Source organism: Tachyglossus aculeatus (assembly GCF_015852505.1).
Source record: "Tachyglossus aculeatus isolate mTacAcu1 chromosome 12 unlocalized genomic scaffold, mTacAcu1.pri SUPER_6_unloc_2, whole genome shotgun sequence".
Taxonomy (NCBI): domain Eukaryota; kingdom Metazoa; phylum Chordata; class Mammalia; order Monotremata; family Tachyglossidae; genus Tachyglossus; species Tachyglossus aculeatus.
In genome coordinates, this window is record NW_024044829.1 from 2423225 (window position 1) to 2433877 (window position 10653).

Sequence of the window (10653 nt, forward strand, 5' to 3'; positions counted from 1 at the left end):
GTTTGTTTGTTTGTTTTCTGATGTCGTTAAGGACTTATTATGTGCCAGGTACTGTATTAAACACAGGGATGGATACAAGTTATTCAAGTTGGTCATAGTCCATGCCTCATAGGGTGCTCACAGTTGTAACCCCCATTTTTCAGATGAGGTAACCGAGGCACGAAGAAGGTAAGTGACTGGCCCCAGGTCACGCAGCAGATAAGGAACGGAGACAGGATTATCAATCAATCGTATTTATTGAGCGCTTACTATGTGCAGAGCACTGTACTAAGCGCTTGGGAAGTACAAATTGGCAACACATAGAGACAGTCCCTACCCAACAGTGGGTTCACAATCTAAAAGGGGGAGACAGAGAATAGAACCAAACATACCAACAAAATAAAATAAATAGGATAGAAATGTACAGGTAAAATAAATAAATAAATAAATAAATAAATAAATAGAGTAATAAATATGTACAACCATATATACATATATACAGGTGCTGTGGGGAAGGGAAGGAGGTAAGATGGGGGGATGGAGAGGGGGACGAGGGGGAGAGGAAGGAAGGGGCTCAGTCTGGGAAGGCCTCCTGGAGGAGGTGAGCTCTCAGCAGGGCCTTGAAGGGAGGAAGAGAGCTAGCTTGGCGGAGGGGCAGAGGGAGGGCATTGGGAGGGCAGAGGGATGATTAGAATCCAGGTCCTTCTGTATACCAGGCCCATTTTCTCTCCACTAAATGGATGAATGTATATTTAAAGACACTTCTTGTTTGACCCTAAAACCACCGAAAAATTTCGCAACAGTCATGAATATATCTTTATTTTCTCTGCCCTCTGTTATCTGTTATTCATTTTTGTTTTTGTCTTCTCAACCAAAAATAATTCTCTTGACATTTATTAAGTGTTTACTATGTGCTAAGCGAGGTACTAAGTGTTGGAGGAGATTCAGGACAACCTGGTATACACAGACCGTATCCCATAAGGTATTTACTGACTAAGTAAGAGGGAAAACAGGAATCGAATCCCCATTTTACTATTGAGAAAACTGAGGTGTAGAGAAATTAAGTCACTTTCCCATGGCTATGCAGCAGAGAACTGGTAGAGTTGGGAATAGAACACGGGTCGGCTGACTCCCAAGCCTGTGTTTTTCCCAATAGTGCACTGTGCTACTACACAGTTCGAAGCTTGGTGCTTCCAATAGAATTGAAGCTCCCTGGTGTCAGTGATCATATGTACTAATACCGTGTCCTCTGAAGGTACTCAATAAATAGAGTTGATTGGCTCAGTCTTATTCCTTCACCCCAAAATTAATTTCTCTAAATTGAAGTCTTCCCTCTTCCTGTGCAGGGAGTCCACATCATTCCCCAGAAATGTTCAATGTCTCCACGGTGAACTCAAAGATCATTTTGAATTCAATAACTGTCCATAGAGAATCACCAGCAAGTCAGTTTTTTCACTCATCCCATCAACTGACTCTAATTTTGGCTCTTCCCTCATCCATTGCAGAAAGTCAACGCTGCCTCCCAAAATATACCCAACGTTTCCACGATAAGGGAATTCCTCCTGCTGGGATTCTCAGACACCCAGGAGCTGCAGCTTGTCCACGCCGCGCCGTTCCTCCTGGTCTACCTGGCGGCCCTGATGGGGAATCTCCTCATCATCACCGTCACCGTCCTCGACCAGCGCCTTCACACCCCCATGTATTTCTTCCTCAGGAATCTGTCTGTCGTCATCTCTGCCTCATCACCGTCATCGTCCCAAATTCCGTCCTCAACTCCTTGACCATTCGCAACTCCATCTCCTTCTTGGGCTGTGCCGCTCAGGTCTTCCTGGTGGTCCTGTGTGTCAGTTCAGAGTTTCCCATCCTTACAGAGATGTCTTACGACCGCTATACCGCCATCTGTCACCCCCTGCGCTAAGAGATGATCATGACCAACACGGCCTGTGGAAAGATGGCAGCCGTCTCCTGGCTCAGCGGGGGACTGTTTGCGGTCTTTTACTCAGCTTCGACTTTCTCCCTGAGCTTCTGTGGGTCCAACATCGTCCAGCAGTTCTTCTGTGACGTCCTCACTCTGCTGAAGATCTCCTGCTCCGAGGACAATGTCGCCGTTTATTTGAGCGTCACCGGTGGGCTAGCTTTATGTTCGGGCTGCTTTATCTTCATCATCATCTCCTACGTGCGCATCTTCCAGGTTGTTCTGAGGATGCCGGTCACAGAGGGCCAGGCCAAAGCATTCTCCACCTGCCTGCCTCACCTTGCTGTCCTCACCATCTTCCTCGCTACGGCCGCCATTGCCTACTTCAAGCCCGTGCCTGACTCCCTCTCGACCCCGGAACTGCTGTTGTCCGTGTTCTACACCATGGTGACCCCCACCCTGAACCCCGTCATCTAAAGTCTGAGGAACCAGGACATGAAGTCCGCCCTGGGAAGAGTCCTAAAGGGGAGATTCCTCTTTCCTCGTCTAAGGGATAAAATGTCTGCTTCCCTTTGCTGACTATACCATTGTCCATCTGGGTTCTGCCCGTGGGGGTATCCATGTAAAGAGCTGTCGAAAGATCAAGTTCAGCGTCTGAGGATTTATCAGTGTCTGGGATAGAGGTTGATAAGACTTGTGTGACTGTAAGCCCTGTGTAGGCAAGTATTTTATCTCTTTATTCTGAATTGTACTTTCCCAGAGCTTAGTACTCTGCTCTACACACAGGAAGTACGAAATAAATGCGATTGATTGAATAAATGAATAAATAAATGACTGACAAGTGATTGTTTGGGCGACATCATGGCTTAGTGGAACGAGCATGTGGCTGGGAGTTATGAGATTCGAAAGATCGGCCAGGTTCTGCCACTGACCTGCTGTATGACGTTGGTCCAGCCACGTAAACTCTCTGGGTCTCTCTGTAAAATCAGGATTCAATATATCAATTACTCAGAGGGTGACAAGGGAGCAGGGATGCAATCATGGAAATTGTCCCCCAAATGTGACTCCCTGTTTACTTGTTTTTATGCCTGTCTTCCCCCTTCTAGACTGTGAGTACCTTGTGCTCTGGGATTATCTCTATTCATTGCTAATTGCACTTTCCAAGCTTTTAGTACAGTGCTCTGCACACAGTAAGCACACAATAAATATTATTGAATGAATGAATTATTTTGACTGAGCAAAGTTTGTCTCTAATACATTCATTCATCCCTCCATCCATCTTTCCGACCATCAGTCCGTCCATCTGTCTGTCCACGCATCTGTCTATCCAAACATCCATCCATTCACCCATCCACCCATCCATAATAATAATGAGAGTGGACATCTACATTGATGTCCCTGATGACTCCTCTGCCGCCTGCCTTCTATCTCTCCTTGACACTACCAGCCTCCTGCTCGACCCCACATCGCCCACAAACCAACTTGGTCACACCTTCGACCTCATCATCTCCTACCACTGCACTATCTTCCCCCTCACCAACTCCGAAATCGCTCTCTCTGATCAAAACCTTCTCACCTGCCTTCTCACTCACACTCCTCTCCCCTGTTAATCTATATTACTACCTCACAGAGACCTCCGCTCTCTCGACCCCATACATCGTTCTCAGCGTATCACACCCTACCTCGCCTCCCAATTTTCTCTACCCAGTCTTGATGACCAGATTACTGCTCTCAACCCTACCCTTTCTACTCAACTCAACTCGCTCGCTGCCCTTTTCCTTCGCCGCTCCCGTACCACTAACCCACAGCCTTGGATCACTACCACTGTTCGCCACCTTCGCTCTTATGCTGTAGCAGATGAACAATGCTGGCGAAAGTCTAAACACCAAGCCAAGCTTGTTCACTTGCAGTTTATCCTTTCCTGCCTTAACTCTGTCCTCTCCTCTTCCTGGCAATGCTATTTCTCCTCTCTTATTGACACCCATGCCTATCATCCCCGTCAACTCTTCCATACATTTAACTCCCTTCTCAGGCCCCCTGTTCATCCCCCTTCTCCATGCCTCACTCCAAAAGATCTGGCCTCCTACTTCATTAGTAAAATTAACTCCATTAAGTATGAGTTCCCGAAAGTCATTCCTCCCCATTCTCCAACCCCGCCGTTCTCAATCCTCTCCACTACTCTCCCATCCTTCCCAGCAGTATCTTTAGATGAGATCTCCTCCCTCCTCTCAAGTGCTACTCCATCCACCTGTGCTTCTGACCCCATTCCCTCTCATCTTATGAAATCTCTCGCCCCTTCCCTTCTCCCCTTCTTAACGTCCATCTTCAACCACTCACTATCCACTGGTTCCTTCCCCTCTGCCTTCAAACATGCCCACGTCTCCCCTATCCTAAAAAACCCTCTCTTGACCCTACCTCCCCTTCTAGTTATCGCCCTATATCCCTCATAACCTTCCTTTTCAAACTCCTGGAATGAGTCGTCTACACCTGCTGCGCGAATCCCTCAATGCCAACTCTTTCCTTGATCCCCTCCAATCTGGCTTATGCCCCCTACACTCCTCCGAAACCGCCCTCTCAAAGGCCACCAATGACCTCCTGCTTGTCAGTTCCAACAGCCCCTACTCCATCCTAATCCTCCTCGACGTCTCAGCTGTCTTCGAGACTGTGGACAACCCCCATCTCCTCAACACGCTATCCAACCTTGGCTTCACAGACTCCGTCCTCTCCTGGTTCTCTTATCTCTCCGGCCATTCATTCTCAGTCTCCTTTGCGGGCTCCTCCTCCCCCTCCCATTGCCTTATTGTAGGGGTTCCTCAAGGGTCAGTTCCTGGTCCCCTTCTGTTCTCTACCTACAAACACTCCCTTGGTGAACCCATTCGCTCCCACGGCTTCAACTATCATCTTTATGCAGATGACACCAAAATCTACATCTCTGACCCTGCTCCCTCTCCCTCCCTTCAGGCTAAGGTCTCCTCCTGCCTTCAGGACATCTCCATCTGGCTCTCTGTCCTCCATCTAAAACTCAATATGTCCAAGACTGAACTCCTTATCTTCCCCCCAATCCCTGCCCTCTCCCTGACTTTCCCATCACTGTAGATGGCACTACCATTCTTCCCATCTCACAAGCCAGCAACCTTGGTGTCACCTTCGATTCCGCTCTCTCGTTCACCCCTCACATCCAATTCGTCACCCAAACCTGCTGGTCTCATCTCCACAACATCACCAAGATCCGCCCATTCTTCTCCATCCAACCCGATACATTGCTGGTTCAATCTCTCATCTTATCCCGACTGGATTACTGCATCAGCCTCCTCTCTAATCCCCCATCCTCCTGTCTCTCCCCTTTTCAGTCGGTGCTTCACGCTGCTGCCCGGATAATCTTTGTGCAGAAACGCTCTGGGCATGTTACTCCCCTCCTCAAAACTCTCCAGTGGCTACCTGTCAACCAACGCATCAAGCAAAAACTCCTCACTCTCGGTTTCAAGGCTCTCCATCACCTCACCGCCTCCTACATCACCTCCCTTCCCTCCTTCTACACCCTAGCCCGCGACCTCTGCTCCACTGCCGCTAACCTCCTCACTGCGCGTTCTCGCCTGTCCCGCCGTCGACCCTCGGCCCAAGTCCTCCCTATGGCCTGGAATGCCCTCCCTCCCCATATCCACCAAGCTAGCTCTCTTCCTCTCTTCAAAGCCCTATTGAAATCTCACCTATTCCAGGAGGCCCTCTCAGACTGAGCCCCCTTTTTTCTCTCCTCCTCCCTATCCCCCCGCCCTACGTCCTTCACCTCGCCACAGCACCTGTATATATGTTTGTACAGAGTAATTACTCTATTTATTTTACTTGTACATATTTACTATTCTATTTATTTCTTTAATGATGTGCATTTAGCTTTAATTCTATTTGTTCTGACGACTCGACAACTGTCCACGTGTTTTGTTTTGTTGTCTGTCTCCCCCTTCTAGACTGTGAGCCCGTTGTTGGGTAGGGACCGTCTCTATATGTTGCCAAATTGTTCTTCCCAAGCGCTTAGTACAGTGCTCTGCACACAGTAAGCGCTCAGTAAATGCGATTGAATTAATGAATGAATGAATAAAGGGAGCAAGTCAGAACAATGCAGAAGGAAATGAGAGACGAGGGAAGGAGGGCTTAGAGAAGATCTCTTGTAAAAGATGCACCTCTAAAAAGGCTTTGAAGCAGGGAGAAATACTGTCTGTAGGGTATGAGGAGGGAGGACGTTCCAGGCCACAGGCAGGATGTGGGCAACCGGTCAGCAGTGAGATAGATGAGATCGAGGTACAGTGAGAAGGTAAGCATTAGAGGAGTGAAGTGTGCAGACTCTATTGTAGTAGGAGAGTAGTGAGGTGAAGTAGGAGGGGGCATTGTTACAGAGTGCTTTAAAGCCAATGGTGAGACGTTTCAATTTGATATGAAGATGGATGGGCAACCACAGAAGTTTCCTGAGGAGTGGGGAAACATGACCTTACCGTATTTGTAGAAAAATAATGCGGGCAGCAGAGTGAAGTATGGACTGGAGTTGTGAGAGACAGGAGGCAGGGAGTCAGCAAGGAGGCTGAGATAGTAATCAAGGTGGGATAGTGTATGTGATTATATCTCCACGGTAGCAGTTTGGATGGAGAGGAAGGGTGGATTTTAGTGATGGTGTGAAAGTGGAACCAAGAGGATTTAGTGATGGATTGAACGTGTGAGTTGAATGAGAGAACGAAGTCAAAAGATAATGCCAAGGTTACGGGATTGTGAGACAGAAAGGATGGCGGTGCCATCTATAGTGATGGGTAAGTCATGGGTTAGATAGTTTGGTGGAAGATAAAAAGTTCAGTGCTAGGCACGTTAGGTTTGAGGTAATGGGAGGACATCCAAGAAGAGATGTATTAAAGGCACGAGGAAATGAGAGACCATAGAGAAGGTGAGACACAGCAGGACTGGAGAGGTAGGTTTGGGAATCATCTGCACAGAAGTGGTGATTAAAGCCATGTGACCGAATGAGTTCTCCAAGGGAATGGTTGTAGATGGAAAATTAAAAGGGACCCAGAACCGAAGCTTGAGAACCCTCCCCCATCCCCCAACACACACAGTTAGGGAGTGGGAGGTAAAGGAGGAACCCACAAAAGAGTCTGAGAATGAGCTGCCAGAGAGATAGGCGGAGAACCAAGATAAGACAGTGTCTGTGAAGCTGAGGTTGGGTAATTATGACCAGTCACTCACTGGCCAGGCTAACTAGTTTAGCTCACTAGCACAAGATGGGCTGCCAGGAAACAATAGGAAGCAATAACACTTCTCATACCTCTCGGTCCTACCGGCTCCACAGGGACTGGACATAAGGGCGAATAATAATTAAACCCAGAATGAGAAAATTACAATAGATCTTGTCCCATAATCCTTTTTCACCCCAAATATGACCAATGAAAGGAAAGAGAATAGGGAAGCAGCAGGGTATATCTGGGAAGGTGTCTCCACGAACTCTTCGTAGTAGGTTGGAACTCTTTCACACTGATGTGGTGAGTCACATCTACCCAGAGCTGGGGACTCCCACTCTGTCAAACCTTGTGTGGCTCCGAGAGACAGATCAGACCTTTCTGCAGGAGATAGGAGGAGTGGGTATTCTACAAACCTGAACCACGAACCTGAAAAGAAGCCTTTTAGGGTTTGTCTGAGTGGTAGCCCATTTGGAGTTACTTGAAAGGAAGTCCGTTTGGGGTGATTTTAGAGGTAACCTATTTGGGATTTATTGAAAGGAATCCTATTTGGTGTGGTTTGAGTAGTAGCCCGTTTGAGGATAATTTAAAGGAACACTGTTTTGGTTGGTTTCAGAGGTAACTCAAGCAGTGGGGAAGAAGCAATTGGAGAGCGAACAGTTAAATATGGCAGTTAGGGAGGGAAGAAGGGAAGGGGCAAGTGTTTTGTTAAGGTGTGAGAGAATGAGTCAGAGGTGCAGGTGGAGGAGGTGGACTTTGAAAGAAAGCAGAGATTCCCTTTAGAGATGCTGCTGGGAAAGTTGAAGAAGGAACAGGAGGGCGGAGGGGATGGGAAGGGCAAGGGAGAGTTTAGAGAGATCACACCTGATAGTGTTAATTTTCTCAATTATGTAGGTGACCAGGTCATTAGGGCAAGGGATGGAGAGGCGGGTGGAGAAGGGGTTTGAGGAGGGAGTTAAACATCTGGAACAAGTGGAGAAGGCAATGGGTATGGGTGTCAATAAGGATGGGGAAATAATTTTTTCAGGCAGAGGAGAGGGCAGAATTAAAGTATGCAAGGATAGACTTGAAGTGGACTAAGTCAACCTGATAGGTAGATTTCCCCCCGCAATACTGCAGCTCGTGCACAAGAGTGAAGGAGAAAGACTATGGAGGTGATTCAGGGCCCCTTGGTCCATGGAGGGCATCCAAAGTGGCAGCCACCTCTTAGGCTGGGGGACAGGGCAGATAAGCCCCCTGAGGTCACTCACAGGTTCAGATTCTCTCTAACCAGGGGGATGGTATACTAGGCGTGCTGCAGCTGCTCAAAGCAGCAGATTCCCCCTGTGGTGGGGAAAGGTGCCTCTAGGCCCGCTGAGGCTGCTCACAGTGGCAGATTGTTCCTAGGCTAGGTATGGTGTCCCTAGGCCAGCTAAGGCTGCTCACAATGGAAGGCTCCCGCTAGACCGGGGGAGAGAATTCCTAGTCCACTGAGACCACTCATAGGGTCAGACTCTGCCTAGGCGAGGAGACAATGTTTTTAGGTCTTCTGAGACCACTCACAAGGGCAGGCCAACCCTAGGTTTGGGATGATGGACCTAATCCAGCTGAGACTGCTTACAGCATCCGACTCCAACTAGCATGAGGTACAGTTCCCCTAGGCCCACTGCAGCGGTTTACAGTGACAAACTCCCCCTAGGTTGGAGGACAGTGCCATTAGGATCCACTGAGCCCGTTCACAACCACATACGTCCCCCAAGGTTGGGGGACACTGCATGTAGGCTCCCTGTGGGTGGCCCAAAGCAGAAAACTCCTTTCGGCTTGGAGACAGTGCCCCTATGCCTCCTGAGGTGGCTCACAGCGTCACACCACCCTCAGCTTGGGAAGTTGCCCCTAGGCTCACTGAGGCTGCTCACAGCATCAGCCTCTCCTTAAACATGTGAATGGTACCCTAAGACCCATTTAGGCTGTTCACTGGGGAAGAATCTCCCTAGACAGATGATGGCACCATTAGGCCCACTGAGGCTGTTCACAGTGGCAGACTCCCTCTAGGCTTAGGGTCAGTGCCCCTAGGGCCTTTGAAGCTGATCACAGTGGCAGACCTCACCTCGGCTACGGGAGGGTGTCGCCAGAGTTCCTAAGGATGTTCAGAGTGAAAGATTCTCCCTATCTACTGTCCATCAACCTAGGGAAAGTCAGAGACTGAAAGTAACCACAGAGGACCTGGGGACACCATACCATTACATAGGGGGACTTAGTATTACTCCTCACCCTCGGCTTCAAGGCTGTCCATCACCTCGCCCCCTCCTACCTCACCTCGCTTCTCTCCTTCTACAGCCCAGCCCGCACCCTCCACTCCTCTGACGCTAATCTCCTCACTGTGCCTCGTTCTCACCTATCCCGCCATCGACCCCTGGCCCAAGTCATCCCTCTGGCCTGGAATGCCCTCCCTCCGCACATCCGCCAAGCTAGCTCTCCTCCTCCCTTGAAAGCCCTACTGAGAGCTCATTTCCTCCATGAGGTCTTCCCAGACTGAGCTCCCTCCTGCCTCTCCCCCTCCCCCCTCCCCATCCCCCCTGCCTTACCTCCTTCCCCTCCCCACAGCACCTGTATATATGTATATATGTTTGTACGTATTTATTACTCTATTTATTTATTTATTTATTTATTTTACTTGTACATATTTATTCTATTTATTTTATTTTGTTAATATATTTTGTTTTGTTGTCTGTCTCCCCCTCCTAGACTGTGAGCCCGCTGTTGGGTAGGGGCCGTCTCTATATGTTACCAACTTGTACTTCCCAAGCGCTTAGTACAGTGCTCTGCACACAGTAAGCGCTCAATAAATACGATTGAATGAATGAATGAACGCCATCATTAGCAGCCTCAAAGGGTCTAGGGACACTATTCTCCATTCAAAACAGTGTGGAGGTAGGCTGCTGTGCGCAGCCTCAGAGGAGCAAGGAGTACTGTAACCAAACCAAGGGGAGGTCTTCCATTGTGAGTGGCCTGAGCACGCCTAATGGACCTATTGTGCAGCCTTCGGAGAATCTGCAGCTGTGAGTAAGCACAGACCTAGGCACTCTCAGGCCAATCAGGGTGGCAGACTTCCCCTAGCCTGGGAGACGATGTCCCTAGACCCTCTGATGGTGTTCACAGTGTCAGAGCCCTCCTTGGCTGGGATCAGTGCCCCTACGCCTTTTGAGGCAGTTCACAGTGGACAGCTACTCCCATTAGGCTGGGAAACAGTGTCCCTAAGACCAGATGAGGCCAATCACATTAGCAGACACCCCTTAGATTAATTCATTCATTCATCCAGTCGTATTTATTTCGCGTTTACTGTGTGCAGAGCACTTTATTAAGTGTTTGGGAGAGTAAATCCAACAATAAACAGGTACATTCCCTGCCCACACATTCCCTGCAGCTTAAGGTCTGCAGGATGGGAAAGAGCAGGCTAGGTGGTGGGGGAATGCGCTGCTTACAACATAGGTAAAGCATAATGTAGTAGATAGGGTAGAGGCCTGAGAGTTATAAGGGCATGTGTTCTAATCCCAACTCCATCACTTG